The following is a 22,306-nucleotide window of genomic DNA, read 5'->3' on the forward strand; positions in this document are numbered from 1 at the left end:
ATGGTCATTCATTTATTCCCACAAATGTTTTATAGCTGTCTAAGATGATAACAGTGATTTCTTTGGTAAAGCGCTTCCCACATTGTTTAATTCCGCTTCAGTTTTGGAGACCCATAATGCTCCTCTTAAAGACCTGGAGACTGTTGTATCTTATAGATAAGATACGGTAACGAAAAGGCGCACGTCTCAAAGCTCCCGTGCTCGTTTGTACTCGAGTTTGGGACGCATGTTTCTTCCCTTTGCTCACATCCTGTACTAGCAAAGGACTCTCCGTGGGAGTCACATATCTCACAACGTCTTTCCTCTTTTGTCTCGCAGCCCAGTGTGCGGCGTAGAGTTCGGCGAGCCGCCCGACGCTTGGTGGAGGATCTTCGATCGCTCGTCTTTCATCCGCTTCCAGGCTTGGTCTCCCGGACGGCAGTAAAAGAAAAAAATAATAAGCCAGCCGTAAGTATAATGCCCTGTTTTTCCCTGCTCGTCGTCGGCGTCCTCGTCATATTACGTACGTGAAGGCATGCGGCATTATGTATAAGACGCGTATCGCGTTCCAGGTGCGTCAACAGCCTGGAGGAGCTTGCTGCAAGTGTCAAGCTCGCGGACGGTAGGCAGCTCATGATAATATAAGACGTGAAAATAACACTACTCATATTTCGCTGCGTGAAGAAAGCTTATTCTCTCTAGCTCTGCCCGTGCTACTAGGTGGTGAGGGAGCGACTACCTTTTTCTGTTCCGTCTCAGTCTACCCCCTTTCTGTCTCTCATTGCGTTTCTACTTATGAAAACGTGTCCTCTTTTCGGCCTACTCTGTCATGTGTGGAGTCTAAGCGAATCAACGCCATTTTCTTACCGCGCTTTTTTTCTTTTTCTATACGCTCGTCCTCGTCCTCGGTGAGCTCAAAGGGACCCAGCTAAAATGACCATGTCGACCGTAGTGTTTTTCTCCTCAGTGCAGTACCTTAATTTTTCCCGTTAACTTCTCCCCCTCACCATTCATAGTGCCCTGCTGACAGCGTGCTTCGATAGTTATCACATTATTCCCTAAAGGTGTTTTCAGAGGGAACACCGAAGTGATTTCGAAGGAGATCTCACAGCAGTCACTGAAGTTGTGTTAACGGAGGTTTCACAGTAATTATTACGAAGGGCTTGAAGGCTTCCCCACCAATATCGTTAGTGAGCAACGTTGTTACGTGTCACGTAGGGGCTCCCTAGTTTTCTTTCGTTATCTTTCGCACACAAAGAAGCCGGCGATCGTATAGCACGGCTTATGTCGAAGTGTAAATACGTGTGCTGCACATGCATTATAAACACGAAGGATGAATACTGTACATCAGAACATGGCCCGCTCTATGGACCATCAACTTCACGCTGGAACCAAGTACATTCTGTCCTAGTAGTTCCTTCATGTTCAGATCTGTCCGTCCTTTGTTCCTTCCCCTGTTACTGCTACTTAGTTATAGCAGCGCGTAGCCGGACAAGGACGAAGACGGCTACGCGCTGCTATAACTATGGAAAACCAACTAGCCCGACAGCTTGTCCTCTACTGCTACTTGTTTTTAATTGATACCGTGACACGGTATCTATTAAGAACAATTTGAGATCTTAACTAAGGTAACAACAGTAGACTGTAGATCGGAGCAGCAGTGTATACCAAGTTCGTAAGATGAGATTAACCAAACATTCCGTAATCGGTTTGGGACGCAGTCATGCAAATGAGAACAGACCGTGACGATAATTTCTTGTTATTGATTTGCTCTTACATTTCCTTATTTGCCCCATTTATACGTTAACCAGTGTCACCGACGTGTCTACGGCTTGTCTTGAATAGTAATTAGTATGAGATGGTGTTGCGGATTTGAACGCAGAAACATAGAACTGATGCAGTTGAACGACTTCTTTCTGTGTCCATGCGTGTCCGCGAAACCTCCGCGCCAAACCATAGTGGGGCTCTTTCGGTGCAATACCGTAGTTCCTATACTTACTGAACTTCATCGTGCAGTTATTCTCTTCAAACTATTCTATCCAGTCTCATTGCATATAACGCTTCTGTACTTCGTTTTTTGTTGAGGCTGAAACTGTTGCGTCGTATTTGTGCTCACTGCATTTTATAATTTAGGATCGAGGCAGTGGCAAGTAGCACAAGAAAATTTACTAAGACTATTATACGGCACCCCTTCATGGATCACTGCCTTGTCGTGGCGGAGGGGCTTGCAAAAGTCGATGAAGTCGTGAGCTCCGCTGTGTAGGGCCACCCAAGATAGACAGGTCACGGCAGAGAGTTCTGACAAAATGTGATTCACTGGAGAAGGTAATGGCAACCCACTCCAGTATTTCCTGCCAAGAAAATCCTATGGCCAGTCACAATACCATTAATGATATGGCGCCGGAAGATGGGCCCCCCAGGTTGGAAGGCGTCCCACATGTTACTGGGAATGAACAAATGGCAATTCCTAGTAGCTCCAGGACGAATGAAGCGGCTGGGCTAAAGCCAAAAGGACGCTCTGTTGTGGATGTGTCGGGAAGCGACCGGAAATTCCGATGTTGCAAGGAGATATATCACATAGCAACATGGAATGTGAGATCTATGGCGCAAGGCAAACTGGATGTCGTCAAGCGAGAAATGGACAGATTGAACATTGATATCTTGGGTATCAGCGAGCTCAAGTGGACCGGAATGGGAGAATTTAACTCCGGCGACCATTATGTCTTTTATTGTGGGCACGAATCCAAGAGAAGGAATGGGGTCGCTCTCATAGTAAACAGAAGAATGGGCAAAGCAGTGCTAGGGTACAACCCCAAAAACGAGCGAATGATTTCACTTCGGATCCAAGGTCACCCTTTCAACATAACAGTTATCCAAGTCTATGCATCGACCACTACTGCTGAAGAAGCTGACGTTGAGAGATTTTATGCGGACCTACAATGCCTTTTAGACCGCACCCCATCATCAGACGTCGTTTTTCTCATAGGAGACTGGAATGCTAAGGTCGGGAGTGAAGAAATATCCGGAATTACAGGCAAATTCGGTCTTGGCGAGCCAAATGAAGCTGGGCAGAGGCTAGTAGAGTTTTGTCAAGAAAACAACCTGATCATAGCGAATACTCATTTTCAACAGCACAAGAGGCGCCTGTACACATGGACTTCACCGGACGGTCTGTACAGAAATCAGATCGATTATATTCTTTGCCGGCAGAGTTGGAGAAGCGCTATACAAGCAGTAAAAACAAGGCCTGGGGCCGATTGTGGCACCGATCATCAGCTTCTTGTTGCCAAAATTAAGCTTCGATTGAGGAAAATGCAGAAAACTAGAAGGCCTTTCAGGTATGATCTGGATCAAATTCCATTAGAATATGCTGTGGAAGTGAGGAATCGATTTCAAGAATTAGATCTAGAAGACAGAGAGCCCGAAGAGATGTGGACTGATGTTCGTGATATAATACAAGAAGTTGCTACTAAAGTAGTTCCAAAGCAAAAGAAATGCAAGAAAGCAAACTGGTTATCTGAAGAGGCTTTGCAAATAGCTGAGGAAAGGAGGATGGCAAAAGGTATGGGGGAAAGAGAAAGATACAAGGTTCTCAATGCGGATTTTCAGAAAATAGCAAGGAGAGATAAGAATGCCTTCCTGAACATACAGTGTCAAGCAGTTGAGGACAACAGCCAATTAAGTAACACAAGAGCTCTGTATATGACAATCAAAGATATCAAAGGAAGCTTCTGTGCTAAGCTGGGCGTGATAAAGGACAAACGAGGCAAGGACCTCACTGAAGCCTCAGAGATAAAGAAGAAGTGGCAGGAATACACAGAACTGTACAAGAAGGACCCGAATGTGCAAACCCAACATAAGACGGTTGTGATTACTGATCTCGAGCCGGGCATCCTGAAGAGTGAAGTTGAATGGGCCTTAGCCAGCCTTGCCAAGAACAAACATGATCCAGCGAAGGTTGGCAGTTTGGTCTCTAGTTCCTCTGCCCTTGCGAAACCCAGCTTGCACGTCCGGAAGCTCCCGATCCACATACTGCTGCAGCCTTCCTTGGAGGATTTTCAACATCACCTTGCTAGCATGCGAAATAAGCGCGATCGTGCGGTAGTTGGAACAATCTTTGGCACTGCCTTTCTTTGGAATGGGGATGTAAACTGACCTCATCCAATCCTGTGGCCACTGCAGGGTTGTCCAAATCTTCTGGCATAATGTATGCAGAATGTTAACAGCGTCATGGTTGAGGTTTTGAAGCAACTCAGCTGGAATGCCATCAATTTCGCTAGCTTTGTCTTTCCAGTTGTGATGTATGGATGCGAGAGTTGGACTGTGAAAATGGCTGACCGCCGAAGAATTGACGCGTTTGAATTGTGGTGCTGGCGAAGACTCTTGAGAGTTCCTTGGACTGCCAGAAGATCAAATCAGTCGATATTGTCGACCATAAACCCTGACTGCTCATTGGAGGGTCAAATTCTAAAGTTAAAACTCAGCTACTTTGGTCATCTGATGAGAAGAGAGGAGTCGCTGGAGAAAGATTTGATGTTGGGAAAGGTTGACGGTCGCCGGAGAAGGGGTAGGCAGCGAACGCGATGGTTAGACGGCATCCTCGAGGCACTGCAGATGAAGTTATGTGATGTTAGGAAGATAGTGAGAGACCGGAAAGCGTGGCGTGACATGGTCCATAGGGTCACGAAGAGTCGGACATGACTGAACGACTGAACTGAACTGATTATAGGGCAATTCGCTCAATTATCACTCGTGTTAGTCTGATGGTTAGGCTTGGCTTAATTAGCATTCGGCTCTCGTAAAGGCATAACGTGAAGTTGTATATAATATACACACATTTCTGAAGGGCCGGAAGGTGAATGGCATATAGAGGTCGGGCGTACTTTTCACAGAATGGTCATTCTGTTGTGTCAGTCCTTAACTTCACTGTCACAACCACTGTATAACATCACAGAGGAAAATGATGGCGCGCTGAAACGTTAGTTTCATTAGAAAGTTTATTAATCGCCTTTGTTTGCGGAACAACTAAAGAGAACTACAAGCATCAGCTAACAAGACAGTTTTCAAAATATAATACGCAAAACGCCCGTTTCTCCTTATTTTAATAAATAACCGCTTACTGCTACTTTTTGTCAGTTTTTCTGCTAATGTTCCGCCAATGCGGCGCGCACAGTCTGGTTCGCGCACCAGATGTGTCTCTCCCTTTCTTTCAGCGCACTTCCTAGAGTCCTAACTTTACGGCCATCACCCCTTTCCTATCTTGGAGTGTATATCACGATTCCACTTTCCTCAGAAGAGCGAGCTCAATAAAAGTTGTAGGTCGATCGCGTGATTAATGGTTGAATGCAGAACTTGGTACAAACACAAATAAGTAAGGAATAGATCGCTCAAGGTACTAGCACTCAGTTTACTCTCTCGGCGTGGCACTACAAACTTAAGTTTAATTTAATGTTAAGTGCTACAAAGGTGTGACGCAACATACAAAAAAAAAAGAGAAAGAAAACGCCAACCAATGTCGTCATCTTCAATAAAATTACTAAATGTGCTCTTCGCGTGACCCAACGTCCGTTCTGTCTTGACAAACCGACCCCGACCTAGAAGATATGCGCATACCTCCGAAATAGGGTGTCCATGCACTGTACGATATTAGTACAGGTTAAAGAACGCCAGGTGGCCGAAAATTCTGGAGCCTTCTGCTGCGCCGTCTCCATGACCTGAGTCGCCTTTTTAGCGTCAAACTCAATAAACCAAGTTAAAGCAACACTTCCGAAAGAAGAACAAAAAAACTACGGCTGATGACTGAATGCTAATGCTGTTTGTGAGTTATTTTAAATGCAGCAGTCCCTTCTTTTTCTGTCATTACTTACTATCACGCCATTCATTTTAGATGTGCAGAATGTTTTAGAGTCTGTAATAGGTGACATAACAGAGGAAGCTGATAGATCGATCACGTCATGTAGACGTGAGTACTCTGCGCTGCAAATAATACATTTTGGGGCAATTCGAGCTGTGCCCTTTGCAACACCTGCCGTTTATAACTGACCGTCACTCACTCTGTCTTCTGCGCGCTTTGTACCGAAAACAAGGATGTCTTTGCGGACACATCCAGTCGGAAAAAACTACAGAAAAGTTTCTGATGTTACGACAGAATTTCTGTGCGGTTTTTGACGGGAAACCTGTTGTGACAACACAACATTCTGTAGTAACATCAGAAATGTCTGATGTTACAAAAGAAAAGTGCTTCAGAACTACAGACAACAGAAATATACTACAGAAAAACTACAGAACTACAGAGAAGTACTACAGAACTGCAGAAAAATTTGATGGTTACGACAGAACTACAGGATATTTTGTCGTATTTTTGACACAGTTCTGTAGTTTTTTTCGACTGGGCAACCGGGATTGCACTGAGTCGTCTTCGCCATTTATCGTCTTTCCTTTATGTACCGTTCATGCGGTGTTTCCCCCAAGAAACTCAAAGCTTGGGCGATTAGAAGACAGGGGCAGAGCGAAATTGCGGACGAAATTTTCTGGCGGCAACCATGCTGCTTGCTTTGAAACTTACGAGCGAGTGGCTGTGACACCAAGTTGACAGTGGGTCTTCGTAATAGTAACATTGAAAGAAGCCACCGGGATTACGACATGTGCGCCGCCGGTGGTCAGTGGACGGCCCGAGCAGCAGACAAGGAAAATGAACAAAACAAACCCGGTGCAGACAGCGCTTGTCAGTGAGCGCAGTCGAAGAGGCCGTAGTTACGTGCGAGCTGCCGTCGCCTGACGGCCTTGGCCGTCGGTACTCGGCTCGAGCAGACAATTTTCTTGTTTTGTCTTCGAGGTGCTTACTCCTAAAGTGCTGTAGTATTGCTGCACCTAATGCGACGGAGCGCACTGCTTTCCTTCGCAGGTTCAGAGTTACGCTAGGACAAAAGGCAGACTGTGAATTAAAAAAAAAAAAAAAAAACGAAGAGCAATTTCAGCTAAATTTGAAAACACCGACGAAGTAGTCCTGACTATTTTCACTGCCCACCTCTCCATGCAGGCTTATTACTTGGAAAGTCAAGTTTACAGCCAGCAAAAACATTCACCCTCACAACCTGTTGTTTAATTATAGTGCGTGTTGATAGTATAGCTCGGTTCCAGTGGTGTTTTCCAAAAGGAAACGCAGAGACTGGAAGACATTACTCCAATAATATCGTAGGTCTGATGCCGAAAGTTAAGGAATTCAGAGTTATTCAGTCGTTCAGAAGCTTGAATGCTCGAAATTCATCAACAATCGTAAAAAAAAAAAAAAAAAAAAAGCGACGGTTTAGCTGGACTGAGCGCGGATACACATGCGGAAGCATTATTTAGCGCTTCTTTAACTAATTTTCCTTGGTTTAGTTTTGATTGATCACGTCCTGCAATGTTTAGCGGTGCGTTTAATAATAATAATAATAATAATAATAATAATTATTATTATTATTATTATTATTATTATTATTATTATTATTATTATTATTATTATTATTATTATTATTATTATTATTATTATTATTATTATTATTATTATTATTATTATTATTATTATTATTATTATTATTATTATTATTATTATCGTTATTATTATTATTATTATTATTATTATCTGCCATCGTACATTTGGATGGGAAGACGTGAGAAAAAAGCTGCTTGCAGGCAGCTTGACCAGCCCACAGCCTCTGTTTGTTTTTTGTTTTTCCTTTGGCAGAAGAAGCACAATATTACATTAAAATGTACATCATTTGGCACAGTAAACGAAATTGACATTTGCTACAACAATCGTGTCTTGATCAAAAAAGAATATCAAGTCACATAATGTAGGCTTCAGTCTTTCATTAGGACGAAGAACGCCTAATTATGGTCTTCAGTACAACTTTGAAAACTGACACGACGGCGGCGACTTCCGAAGGGCAGCGTGAGAGAATGACAGCTCAGCATGTGAGGAAAGCAGCTACCGAAATGGTGCAGTTGAACAGGGCTTCGTTAATTGCTAAGATGCAGTGCTCTTCTGGGATATCTTACAGCGGACGTTGAAAAATGGCTTGATTTGACATCGTACTCTATACGATGCCTCACCGCACTGCCTTTTCTTGTTGATTCGTTAGACATGTTCTTTCTAATTGGCCTCCACAGTCTCTGGATAACACGCATGATGGAGAGCCACTGCAAGTCAGCCAAAGGCAAATTCAAAATTATGATTGTTCAGCTAAAAGAACTGTATACCCAAACTGAGTTTGAACCGGAGTGGCACTCGCTCTGAGTAATGTGTTCTACACTGCCTATTTTCTAGTAGGTGTTGCGTAGTTGTACTTTATAAAACTACTGTACACTGTTGAATTTACATTGGTGTGGTAATAGTTTCTTCAATATTTTTGTATATAGGACTTTGTTTTATTGTAATAAGTATCATGCAGCAAAAAAAGAAAAACGAGATGGTGCAGTTGTATAACACAGGGGTCAGAGAAAGTGCTCACTTTGCTTCTGCTGTATTCGAACTGCTCCGACGGTTTTATTTTTTCTTTCTGTCTTTCTTTTTTGGACCATTTGCTTCAAGGAGACTTTAGAACCACCCAAATGAAATCATCAGGGGTGGCTTGTAATGCGTCTGCATTAGTAACTGCTTCATGCTGGGTCGTCTGGACACAACGAATGAAGGTGGTTCAAGTGAGGCTGAGCGACACATGATTTATTAGAACAAGTTATTTGGACTGCTTCAGAGCTTGTAAAACTGCAAAACTCTGCTTTAAGTAATGGTTAATAGAATTAGTGCAGACTATATGCTTTAGTCTAATGATTTCATACCTTTAAGTGGCTACCCACTCACTCTGAGCTGTATTATTTTACTTTAAACGCCGCCTCCAAGGACGCTACTCTTGGCCGCGCAAGCATGCTCGTAGAGCTTGCATAAAGAGGGGCCTTATATCTGTGTCGGGTGGTGTTTTACATGATTGTAACTTATGATTATATGCTAAACAACATACGTGTAATAATAGAGGCACATATTAAAGGATTAGTGATTAGGCGAGTAGCAACATGCATGTACGCAAACGTGGTTCTGCAACGGGAGGCGCGGACGAAAGCGTTTAACTCTAGTCGAGGCATAGCCTTAACGGCGGAGCTTGTATACTCGTATACCCAATTTATCCCCGTTTTTTTTTTCGTTTTTTTTTTTTAAATTTTATTTTGTGTCGGATGGTCGTGTCAAGGAGCAGACAAGTTCCCGAGCAGGCAACTTTTATTACCCCATGATTATGGGTTGATGGCTCCGACGAAACAGCGGTGACTACCCACGTCACTTTCGGCTTTTAACCGCTCACGGCACAAGCCCTCTTATCAGTGGCGCGCACATTCCCACTCACATCTTGTATCAGTGAGCTGACAGTTATAGTGGCATTTAAACTACCAGCAACTGGACCCGGCACCTTTCCCATATAACTTCACTCGTCTATACTCGTCTCCTCATCATCACTTACTGCCTCAAAAACGACCGTGCGGATTCGGCACATAAAAAACGCGAATATGTGACTGTGTCTTTTGCAGCGATGTCAGGAAGTCACGTCTCCCTTTTCTTTGGCATCGTGACATTGCGCCACATTCATTGGTCAGCATGCAGTAGCGTCACGCATCGTGTCGTCGCAACTTGCCATGGCAACGCACCACGCATTGCAGTTCAGTGACGTACGTGTGACGTCACAACTGGAGTCACGCGCACTCTGCCAGATAATACATTGACGATTAAAACATATTTAACCACCATCACCGGCAGCTATCGCTGAATCCTGCGTTACACAGTGCCAACTACGTCCTGTGATTTTGCATTAAAAGCCCTATGTCTGAAGAAGCCGGAAATGGAGGGAAGGTACTGGTGCCGTGTAAGGAAGAGTGGAGCGTGTGACGGGCGTATCACACGGTGATTAATGCGCGATCATCCACCCGCTCCCACGGTGTCAACCCTTAGGTAGCGGCTGCTCCGCCCTATTAGGCGAGCACTAGTGCTAATTAACGCATACTCTCCTGTATGAATTGCATTATCGTCGCCATGATCTTTTATCAGTCTGTCGGTCCGAATTCTAGGCACTTAATGGCGCAGATATGGACAGGCTGTATGTGTGGAATAACAGAGACAAAACCTAACGGATTACAGACTAAGCGACTAGCAGAGTGCATGTATACGAACTAGGGTTAATTGACGAATGCCATTAAAGGTGCTGCATCGTATTCAGATATGTGTCGCAAATCGCGAAAGGCACGCGACTGGCTGTCGAATGCGACCACGGAGCCGCCCAGCTCGACCGATGTTCACATTTGCTCTCCCGAATTGGTCTCATTCGGAACGAGAATTTGTCCATCTTGACTGTTCACCAGCAACGAGAAGTCGGATGTAAAACTAACTTCCGTTTATTTCGGCTGTGCAGCTGATTGGTTCGTGGTTTGCGACTCGCAGTCGCAAAGCTAGGAAATGGAGCAGCATGAGGCTGTCCTGCAACCGCTGTATTTTTGTTTTCCAGAACGGTCACTCAACGCCTGAGAGTCGCAACTGAGAGTCGCACATTTACCGTTTGAGCTTAAATCTCGTCGAAATTTTCCGTGCAGCCAAACTGCAGTAGCGGATTTCAGACGCCATGACATCACTTCTTAGGAGAAGAAATATCTACGGACTTACGCATTTTTATCCGAGTCCATGATTTAAACACTTAGCGTGGCAGTTAAACAGACGACTGCGCCCGCGAAGGTATTCAAGATTGGCATGAATGGTAAAGGCGGTCATAAAAAAACAGAAAGCGCCGGCGGTTAGCCTCTAAAGCCCCCTTGCGATCTCCGCCAACATTTGGTCAGTATGTTTGAATCTATCTAGTCCTGATCTCATATACTGGAGCACCGTCAAAGGAGGAGTGGATCACGAATTTCACTCGTCAAGTTTATTCGTAGGCCCCAACTGCAACAGGCGTCACCAGAAAGAAAACAAATATTTGGAGGCATAAAAAGTGACAACATACTTAATTTTATTACTCTGTTTTGCAGTAAGGAAGCCGCTATAAACGTATCTGCATTTATCTGTCCGAACTTAATAGACGGTTGACATCAAGTAAGACCGTTTGCGAGATCGTTGGCGGTGACAAATAGCTGTTCATGTAATGCATTTCCAGTTTCTCTCAAAGGCATTCTACTACATTCTACAGAAGTGTTCCTGAAATCACTTTTTTTTCTCCTAGAGCTTAAAGGTGGCAGCATTGGCAGATACCTTATATACACCCGACATGAGCGAGGAATTCGTTGTTCCTGTATCTTTCAAACAGAGTTACACTCAGGTCAACATTAAGAAGAGTTCCTCTCAGCTTCCGGTCTCACCAAACCTCAAGTTCAAGGCCGAAAACGCGTGCTGAAGTATATTCGCTAATATGAGATCGATGGCGTTGTGGCGGTCCAAGCCAACATTTCAACGCTCGATCCCCAAATAGAAGCACATAACAATAAGAACAAAGTAAGCATCTCTTTCGGCGCCGACATGTAAAATAACTAGCAAATTATCCCTGTCGCTGGTGTGGTGCTGAAGTTCCAAGAACAGCAAATCAAAGAGGGCGCTGTTTTGCACGCATACCCATGCCATGTACGTACAGGGAATAATATATGCATGTCAACGGAAGCGAAGTACTCCACGCCATATATCTCGCCGTTGTGTCCTTGAGCGATGAAACAATGCTCAGTGTTCTCGAGATCGCGAGCTCACAAGAACAATGCACATCGTATAACTTTGGAAGTCTGTTTTTTTCTCTACCAAGGCATAATTTACTATCACAGTCGTCCATCGAAGCTAACGCATGCCACCGGCCAGTTATTCATGTTTCTTTTGCTTTTGGGCGGTTACGTGGGCTCTCCTTTGAGCCCTGTAGTTCTTGATGTAGAAGTTGATGAAGAGTCCCAATCCCAAGAGGCCTTGAGGCAGCGCGATCAGCGTCAGGAACCTGGGATATCCGCAGTCGTAGAAGAGCGTGATGGACATGTGCAACATGAGGCCCACGAACTGAGCGATTTGCAACTCGGTGAGGTAGCGCTTCCACCACAGGTACTTTTGCAACGAAGGACCCAAGGCGGCAAGGAAGTAGTAGGAGTACATGATGACGTGAATCAAGGCGTTCACGCAGAGACCGAATATGGGCTGTCCGTCGCCACCAAAGTTTATGAAGAACCACCCGCTGAGCACGACTAGGAAGTGGTGGATGACGTGCAGGAAGGTGATCTGAGCGTTCTTCTTACGCAGCACAAAGAACACGGTGTCCATGAAGTCGCCGATGCGGACGAAGCTGTACCACCAGCCGAGCCTCAAGATGGCCATGTCCCTCTCGGTGGGCGAGTGGTAGTTGATTCCCTGACAGAATAACTTGTAGTTTCCGCCCACGTATGTGAGCGAGAGGAAGCGAAGCGCGAAGTAGACGTTGGCCAGCACGGTGAGAGCGTTGTACGTGAGAATGGCCCACCTGAGGTCGAAAGGCTTGCGGTCCTTCATCCATCGTGGACCAGCGAACTTGGCGAAGTAAACGTAGCCGATGAGCAGCGGGAAAGTGAACTTGGCGTCCGCAATGCACCCCCATCCTTCGGTGCGAGGGTCCCGGTAAGACCAGAAGAAGTTGTAGACATCCGTTATGGGTGACGTCACTGAGTGTACTGGCGAGACCATGGCGTCTTCGACAGGAAACACTACTATTCAACTAGCTTTAAAATCGGAAGACGTCTCGCACTCTCAGGTCAGCTGCAGGTTAACTTGGACGACGTGGCCATAAGAAGGTGCAGACAAGATGTCAGTCTTGAGATCTGGGCCTACCCAGGGTCACCATACAAGCCGTAGTCCTGCGAAGTTCTGCCTGTCTTCCTACACTTCAGCCTGTACTCCGGCAGGAACACCGAAAGCCTCCTAGTCTATGAAGATGAGTAAATCATGAAGACGCTCGTCCCTGCTCGTTTATAAGCCCCTGCCGCGCGATTCTTGGAAGAAAACTGTGGAGGAGAGAAGAGTGAGGGACTAGCAGAGAGTGGAAAAATGGTACGAAATTTTGGCAAATAAGCCCCTTTTGTGTAATGAAACCCGAGCGTGCGCATGTGGGTGACATCACAGAACGAATAGCCCTTTCGAAAGAGTTGAGGTGGTCGCCACATAATGTAACTTCACGCCTCGCCATTAATGGTGCGTGTATTTCGAGGCCCTCTCCAGGAAAACCAAGAAAACAAGCGCTGCGCGAAGAACGCTCGTCCGTTCCAGACGGTATGAGAGAGGAGAATGTAGTTCCACGCGAACTTCCTTCGTCACCATGTAGCAGTGTCCGCTCTGTCACACGTGGATCGTGCAACCCCCCTCCCCCCCCCTTCCCCCCACACACATATACACACTTTTTTTTTTGTGTATGTTTTGTCTCCCAGATAGGGTGTTTATATGCAAAATGCGGAAAGCACCATTTGTCTGGGATGTTCTCGTACACAAGAAAGGAGAACGAATGGAGCGCAAGCAAGAAAAACAAAATAAAAAGACAAATGGTACTTTACACCAAAATAAAAGACAATTCAAAGGAGAAACCCAGAGACTATCTCTGGTGTCGAGTCCTTCGCGCATGCTAAGAGGCTGTTATTTGGCATATTTAGTCTGTGGGGAAAAAAAAATTGCATTTCCAGTAGTTAATGCTGCCTAATGTCTTCAGCTAATTTTCGCGAGAAAAAATAGCGCTTTGAACTCCCCCCAAACCCGCACTGTTCTGAATGTCGCCGGTGTAGTATGGTGTGTTTGCCTTGCCGTAAATAGTTCTTTAGCGTTACTCATTGCGGTATTAGAGATGAAGGAATTCCCAGGAGGAGGTGAGTCATATTTCATACTTTGAAAAATCATAAATACTATAATGTGGCACTGAACACTGCGCCAGGTTCATATCGGTACTCACGGAACACTTCGTGCCTGCACGGCGACGCCTACGCGCCGTGAATTCATGTACCTGGTAAATCAACTGCGCACATTCGTTAATATGTGAGGCTTATTCAATCATCTTTGCAGTGAGCACGCATAGAGTTCTTCAAGATGCTGATTGCGCTTTATTTTGTCAGTAGAGGCTACAGCCAGCCCATGTTCTTACTTTTTCTACATCTATGCAGATTTCATCATATTGGCGATGCTCTTGTTTCTTGAGAATGACGACAAAGTAGGCATGACTGCGGGGGAAAATAATCTGCCGCATGATTAACGAAGTTCAGGCACCATCGTTAGGAAGAAAGTAGGACAGGCAAAAAAGAAAACACAAATGATGGTTCATCAGCAGAAAGAATAAGGTTTATTTTAGTTTAGTTTAGTTTAGTTTAGTTTAGTTTAGTTTAGTTTAGTTTAGTTTAGTTTAGTTTAGTTTAGTTTAGTTTAGTTTATAGGGCTTAGTGTTCCAAAGTGGCTCATGCTAGGAGAGGTGCTGTAGTGGAGGGCTCCGGAAATTGCGACCACTTGGGGGTTCTTAAACTTGCACGACATCGTAGAGTACTCGGCCTCTTGCTTCCCGCCTCCATCGAAACGCGGCGGCCGCGGCCGGAACTGAACCCACGTTCTTGGCTTCCGCAGTCGGCCGCCCTAACCATGTACTGAGCCACTGCGGCGCGACATATATAAAAAAACGTATCAGACAAAGCATCATTTCGAGCATGCCATTAATATTTGTCCGCTGCACTCACAGTTCTCGAGCTGATAGAAAGATGCGCCAGTCATGTCCACTGTTTGGCCTCGTATCTGTGGCATGTAAAGTATGGAACAAGGTATGTTTTTGAAAACAGCAAGAGCAACAGGTTTGCATCTAAGCGTTCGCTGTATAACCAGCCTTGCAGATATCACTACCTAAGTGCGCAGCGGGCTCATAATCTTGCAGCTTTTTGTGTGTGTGTGGTTTTTCTGCAGTTGTCTATGTTATAACTGCAGCTATTCCTATGCTTCGGTAGTCACGCTGGCCCTGTATCATTATTTTAGTGATACACCGGCTGTGCATACTCAAATTACGAAAGCCTTTTTAATGACATAAGTGCTACTTATCGTGTTGTCACCCACTTAGGCTACTGTTTTCGTTTTACTTTGTATAACACGTGTCAAATACAGCTAAACGTGAATGGGCTCAAGTTTCCGAAATGAGGAAGAAGAATTGACTAAATGTACAAAATAAATTTTGTCTGTTTCTGTGGGTCGAGTCGCGGAGAAATGTATAGGCTATTCGAAGAAGCTTACCGCAGAGCAGCAATAGGGGGCGTAGCCGATGCTTCTCCCGATTCAAGCCCTTCATGTAACTCCTTCGGAATTATTGTTCAAATGTGTTTCCAACATTTAACGCGCGTTTAACTCCGTTTCATTTATAATCCCGCCATATATAGAACCCTAAAACGTTTTGTTGCCTTTTACTCAGGAAGCGCAGAAGTTATAACGGAGCTCAAACCCATTTCGGAGTGCGACATTGTTGCACGTTACAAACTGCAAGCTGTATAATAATAATAATAATAATAATAATAATAATAATAATAATAATAATAATAATAATAATAATAATAATAATAATAATAATAATAATAATAATAATAATAATAATAATACCATCATCAGCAGCAGCAGCCGGACTATACCCACTGCAGGGCGAAGGTCTCTCCCATATTTCTCCAATTAACCCGGTCCTGTGCTAGCTGCATCCAATTGACCCCATCGAACTTATTAACCTCATCCGCCCACTTAACGTTTTGCCGCCCCCTGCTACGCTTTCCTTCCCTTGGAACCTAGTTTGTTACCCTTAGCGGCCATCTGTTATCCTCTCTTCGCACTACATGCCCTGCCCATACCCATTCCTTCTTCTTGCTCTCCACTAGAATATCAGTAACTTGAGTTCTTTCTCTGACCCACTCTACACGCTTCTTATCTCTCCACGTTACCCCTACCATTTTTCGTTGGATATCCCTCTGCGTTGTCCTGGAACCTTTTTGGTTAATTAAAACTGATTGCTGGAAACCTGCCTTCGGACTTAAAATATATGCGTGTGCGTATAATGCGCTGGTTATTTCGCACATCTCTGTGTGTGTGTGTGTGTGTGTGTGTGTGTGTGTGTGTGTGTGTGTGTGTGTGTGTGTGTGTGTGTGTGTGTGTGTGTGTGTGTGTGTGTGTGTGTGTGTGTGTGTGTGTGTGTGTGTGTGTGTGTGTGTGTGTGTGTGTGTGTGTGTGTGTGTGTGTGTGTGTGTGTGTGTGTGTGTGTGTGTGTGTGTGTGTGTGTGTGTGTGTGTGTGTGTGTGTGTGTGTGTGTGTGTGTGTGTGTGTGTGTGTGTGTGTGTGTGTGTGTGTGTGTGTGTGTGTGTGTGTGTGTGTGTGTGTGTGTGTGTGTGTGTGTGTGTGTGTGTGTGTGTGTGTGTGTGTGTGTGTGTGTGTGTGTGTGTGTGTGTGTGTGTGTGTGTGTGTGTGTGTGTGTGTGTGTGTGTGTGTGTGTGTGTGTGTGTGTGTGTGTGTGTGTGTGTGTGTGTGTGTGTGTGTGTGTGTGTGTGTGTGTGTGTGTGTGTGTGTGTGTGTGTGTGTGTGTGTGTGTGTGTGTGTGTGTGTGTGTGCGCGCGCGCGCGCGCGCCGCAGCAATGAGAAGGCACTCAATGTGGAATTACAACGATTACAATTACTATAATATTAATGCACATCATGAGAATATAGGAGAATAAATAATCCAAACATTCTTTTTGCAAAAGAATAACTTCATAACATGGTAATATACACAGAGGAAGAATGATTTCGTTTGCGGGAAGTCTTCTGAAAGTACCCTGATTCCAGCATTTAAGCGGTCCTTGATATAGCAGCGGATACTACGACAGCAGTCAGTCAATTTCTGTAAAACAAGGAGAAATAAATGCATGCCGTAGAGACTGTCATGTTGTCAATTGTTGACCCTAAAAGAATACGATGATGATGATGATGATGATTGAAGGGAGGGGAAGTAGATCCATAGATTCTCTGGTGCTTTAAATTGTTGGTTAGTGAGCAGCTCTCTTCATCTTTCCCTTAACGCAGGAGCGTTAAAGATCCTGAGACTTAGAAGATTCGGATTGGCGTCGGCGTCGCAAGTGAGAAATCGTGGACGTAGTGCTGGCGGGTATTAGCTGCAATAGCCGGGCGCTGATGTCTTCATAGATTGCTTGAGTTATCGAGACCAGGTGATATCATAATAAGTGGAAGAGCTTCCAACGCGGGTTGTTCATTTCATGTAAGAAGGTGAATAAGAATCAACCTTCTCGAGTGATTTTGTATGCCTAGTCAAGCAATCTAAGCCTAGGCCACGCAGGCCCGTTCATGCCATTTGGTTAAAGCCGGACTATATATGTCTGGTGGTAGCCTACGCTATCCCGTCATACCCTTAAAGGAGATGATTAAATGTGGGAACGCAGCTAGTAGAACGCAGTAGTGTGGGAACGCAGCTACAGAAGAAGCTCCAACGGCTGCGAGTCGACTGTGCGAGCATGCGCGCTGGTTGCCTTGCCTACGCTCTCTTCCTCGCGAAAGAGGGGGTCCTTGAATTTGCATGACCTTTTTTTATCTATTTTTTTTTTAACTTTGGCGAAGTTGGGTGGGAGGGGGGGGGGGGGGGGGGGTGCTTAGTATCGGCGGATGCTTATAATCGCGTAAATACGGTGTTTATCGGGTACGGATAATCTGGTAACAATGCTTTTTCTCAGAATAACTGAGCCCCGCGAAATATTCCCCACCACGGACTATATACTGGAAATTACATCATAAACCCCTTCTTTTTTTTTTTCATAGAAGGTTAATCATATTTGTTCTTTCGTCACTCCCTTTCTTTCAGGGTCCTTGTTTAGACTACTCGCCCGAAAAACAATGTCCGAAAGGAGGCTCTTGAATTAAGGGGAATGTCAGTCGCTGTTACTCGCCTGAGATTTACACTTTGTGAAAAGTGAGAAGAAAAGGAGAGAGAGAGAGGGAGGGAGGGAGAGAGAGAGGGAGGGATGGAGAGAGAGAGAGAGAGAGAGAGAGAGAGAGAGAGAGAGAGAGAGAGAGAGAGAGAGAGAGAGAGAGAGAGAGAGAGAGAGAGAGAGAGAGAGAGAGAGAGAGAGAGAGAGAGAGAGAGAGAGAGAGGAGTAAAGAGGTAGTGCACACAGTCGTTAGTGGCAATTACTAACGCCCTTATTTCAGACATACCACGTCTTGATGGGTACACTTCTAGACTAGCTATACTAACTATTGTCCACTCCACGTTTAACGCTACAGCCAACGCCGCTTCCTAGCATAACAAATACTGTCAATATTTAACGCCGTGCCCAAGGTAGCGTACAAACCTCCCTTGTTTACAGACAGACGTCTTCACTCGCCTTGGTTACGTTGTGCAAGTCGTGAGGTGGCCTTTTAGCGGTGTTTAGCATCTCGCTTCGCTTACCTCACAGCTACGAAAAAACAACTAACACAAGTGGGCCGGTGTTTCCCTTTTTTAATTTATCGCTATCTTTTTACGCTTGTCCGCGCCGAATGCTTGAACGTCATCTTCCTCTGGCGCGCTGCGCCGCAATGTGTACTACGCCGTTTCACTCTCACTTCCCTCCGTTTTGTCGCCTATTTATTTCTCTCCCTGTTTCTTTCAAGGTTAACGATTCATTGTCCTCGAGGAAATCTTTATTGTTCCGCTCGACGCAAGAGACAAGACGCCCATGCAATAAATTCGGGAGGCTGGCGAATGCTGTTCCGTGACAGCGCCGTGAATTGCACGTTAAAAATTGTTTCCTTAAAAATATAGCTGGACGTTACGACGTGGCTGTTACAAATTTTCCTTTCAGTACCTTTCATTTTATAAAGTTTGCTTAGCTCAAAAAGAAGAGAGATGCGCCGTTATTGTTGTTGTTTTTCATTGTGCGATGCTACGCAGTGGTCTTGTAGTAGCTCGTACGATAAAATAAGCCTGGGCATTTTTGTTTTGTTTCTTTTGAATATAATACTGCTGTTGTATAATAATCCTGTCTAACGTTTCGTATCGCTCAGATGTGAGTCTGCGAATTATTTGCGTCTTGTTAGTTAACCTCAACATCCTTGATACATTGCTGCATGGTTGCAGACAAGGAAAGAAAAATGCATTATAGTATCTCTGCATATCTGAATGGAAACAGCATTCACTTAACTAAGGAAAACATACGGGAATGCTTCATATATGTATATATTTTTGTGTTGACCAATAGGAAAATATTGTGAATATATTTTATGGCTAAAGAATGATTGCCCGTATACATATATAAGCGCGCTGCGGTGGTCCATCCCACCGTGATTGTTTTTTTCTTCTGCTTTGATATGAATTACAAAGCGCCAACGCCAACTATATATATATATATATATATATATATATATATATATATATATATATGAAGGAATATGTGCGTGTGTGTGTGCGTGCGTGCGTGCGTGTGTGTGTGTGTGTGTGTGTGTGTGCGTGTGCGTGTGCGTGTGCGTGTGCGTGTGTGTGTGTGTGTGTGTGTGTGTGTGTGTGTGTGTGTGTGTGTGTGTGTGTGTGTGTGTGTGTGTGTGTGTGTGTGTGTGTGTGTGTGTGTGTGTGTGTGTGTGTGTGTGTGTGTGTAAACAAACGCCATTGCGCACGGCAAAAAAAAACGATATACGGGTACTTTAATCCGACGTTTCGGCCGGGGTCCGGCCTTTGTCAAGGATTGCATTCCTGCATTCCTTCACAGGCCGGACCCCGTCCGAAACGCAGCATTTTTTTCATTCACTAAAGTTAATTAATTACAATGACTAATTAGCTATTTTTACTTATCAGCTTGAGAGAAAAAGTGTCAATGCAGAAGTTATATATCTTCTCAAAAAAATGGCTAGCTACGTTGTTTCCAGCAAACTAGCGTTTACGTATACTTACCAGCCGAAAACGACGCCTGGCGCAATAAAAGAAAATATATTCCTGGTGACTACGGCGCCAGTTTAAAGCCTCTCCCACCGAGATGCGTTTGAGATAACAAAATTCGCTTTCCTGGGCAGTGCTCTCTGCGATGAAACTGGTTGTACGCACTTGGCGAAGGATTTAAAATTACAGCTAGTCACATAAGAGCATCTTTTGAAGGCCTATACATAGGGCAGCGTAAGACGCAACGTGATGGAAACAACATAGCTAGCCGTTTTTCGAGGAGATCTACAACTTTTATATTGGCGCTTTTTCTTTCAAGACAGTAATTGAAAACACTAATTAATTCTTGCTAATTGATTAACATTGGTGAACGAGAAAGATTACCATAGACGACCCTGAACCGCTCTGGATTGGTTGCACTGGCTGGGGCCCACCGCATTTTTTAAAACCTTGATGTATAAATGTTCTCGCATCCCATATATATATATATATATATATATATATATATATATATATATATATATATATATATATATATATATATATATATATATATATATATATATATATATATATATATATATATATTGAGGAGAGCACAATGGTCGAGATCTCGTCCGTTCGTAAAAAGCGAAAGAAAAGATTTAGAGAAGTATCTGCAAACTTTTGTGACGAGATGACAAAGCAAAAGATGAAGGCGGCCTGCATGCGTTCTTCATCTCCACCAGCAGATTTATTACAGAACAGTTTTACCCAGAAAGTGGACCTTGACAGATGCATTTCGACATCACAATAATATCCTTTATTAAAACCGCGGTGAAGATTGCGCAGGGCTGTTAACTGAGGTGTCCAGCGTTTTGATGCTGACAGGGGCAACTAGACCGTCTATTTTGTTTCACATGTAAGGCTATGGTCCTATGTGCAGTGCTAGTGTCGTTATCATAATAAATAAGTAGGCACAACATAAACACTGCAAACTGCCTGCTTTGCGTCACAACGTCATGAGCAACTTTGTTCCCGCTGTTCTAAATGTAGCACGTGTCGTTTATGCATGCATCATTCAGGCAATCGCAGACTGTTTTTGTCGTTAAAGACAAGCAACAGCTACACCAGTGGAGTAGTTGCCTATAATCCCTTTTTAAATTCATTATTTGGTTAAAGTATTTGACGCCTATATCCGGCCGTTAAGGCGTGGGGGAAAAAATGCAGCGTATTTTTTTTTTTTTTCGCCGCGAAGCATGATAAGGGTATCTCACGCTTCTCCGACGTACAGGGTCCGTACCGCTGTTACGACCGGTGGCTTAATGTTGTCGGGATGAATGAAACGGTTATCGGTAACGCGTTTGTGACAACCTAGCTTTGCGCGCTGTGCATTTAGTCACTTTTAACGGCTCCGTCACGTTCTGAGCTTCGCGCCTTTCTCTTGACATAGCTCTTGGAGTAAAAGTTTACGAACAGTATGAGACCCAAAACGCCCTGAGACAATGCGATCAGCGTCAGGAACCTGGGATATCCGCAGTCGTAGAAAAGCGTGATGGACATGTGCATCATTAGGCCCACGAACTGGGCTATCTGCAGCTCAGTGAGGTAGCGCTTCCACCATAGGTACTTTTGCACTGACGGACCCAGGGCGGCGAGAAAGTAGTAGGAGTACATGATGACGTGGATCGATGCGTTCACGAACACTCCTATGAAGGGCTGCCCATCGGCTCCAAAGTTCATATAAAACCATCCGCTGAGCACGACTAGGAAGTGGTGGATGACGTGCAGGAAGCTGATCTGCGAGTTCTTCTTTCGCAGCACGAAGAACACCGTGTCTAGGAAGTCGGCGATCCTCACGAAGCAGTACCACCAAATGAGCCGCAGAATAGCGAAGTCCGTACCGCTGGGAGCGCTGTACCGGATGCCTTGGCAGAAGAGGCTGTAGTGACCTGACAGGTACCCGATCTGCAGGGCTCTCGCAGCGAAGTAGGCGTTAGCGAACACCGTAAGCGTGTTGTATGCCAGGATGACCCACTTCAAATCTAGGGGCTTACGGTGCTTCATCCAGCGCGGGCCGCCGACCTTGGCGAAGTATACGTAACCGACCAGCAAGGGCAGCACGAATTTGGTGTCACCAATGCCGCCCCACCCCTCGGTGCGGGGATCTCTCCGGGACCAGAAACCATTGTAGATGTCCACGATGACCGACGTCAGCTGGCCGAAGAACACTCGAGAGGCCATGTCTTTGGTCCTATGGCTGGACGAAGACAAGGTCACTTGTCACCTCACCGTGATGAAGTTGTCTGTCCGCAAGTACAGGAAGCGCTTACGAGTCAACAACCGAAAGCGGGTTTAAGCGCTACCGCCCTAGAGGTTGTTTGTATCTGGGATAAAAGACCCAAGTAGAGAGCATACAGCCTCCAAGACAGTCGCGCTTACATTATGGGGTTAGT

The 22,306-nt window shown here is 44.8% G+C and overlaps 1 protein-coding gene and 2 pseudogenes across 2 annotated transcripts in view; 1 reads left to right on the forward strand and 2 right to left on the reverse strand.

The window, feature by feature from the left end:
• The window catches only part of LOC146207521 (uncharacterized), a 272,224-nt gene that overhangs the window by 201,001 nt on the left and 48,917 nt on the right, over positions 1–22,306 (forward strand). For both annotated transcript variants that reach the window (XM_084588224.1, XM_084588216.1), the window contains one exon: positions 319–447. The gene's annotated coding sequence lies outside the window, so the exon portion shown is untranslated. The remainder of the gene's footprint in view (positions 1–318; positions 448–22,306) is intronic.
• Positions 11,831–12,673, reverse strand: LOC146207522 (very long chain fatty acid elongase AAEL008004 pseudogene; annotated as a pseudogene).
• Positions 21,246–22,094, reverse strand: LOC146207523 (very long chain fatty acid elongase AAEL008004 pseudogene; annotated as a pseudogene).

The sequence above is a fragment of the Amblyomma maculatum genome, chromosome 1, assembly GCF_055883805.1.
Source record: "Amblyomma maculatum isolate TAMU_Amacu chromosome 1, ASM5588380v1, whole genome shotgun sequence".
Taxonomy (NCBI): Eukaryota; Metazoa; Arthropoda; class Arachnida; order Ixodida; family Ixodidae; genus Amblyomma; species Amblyomma maculatum.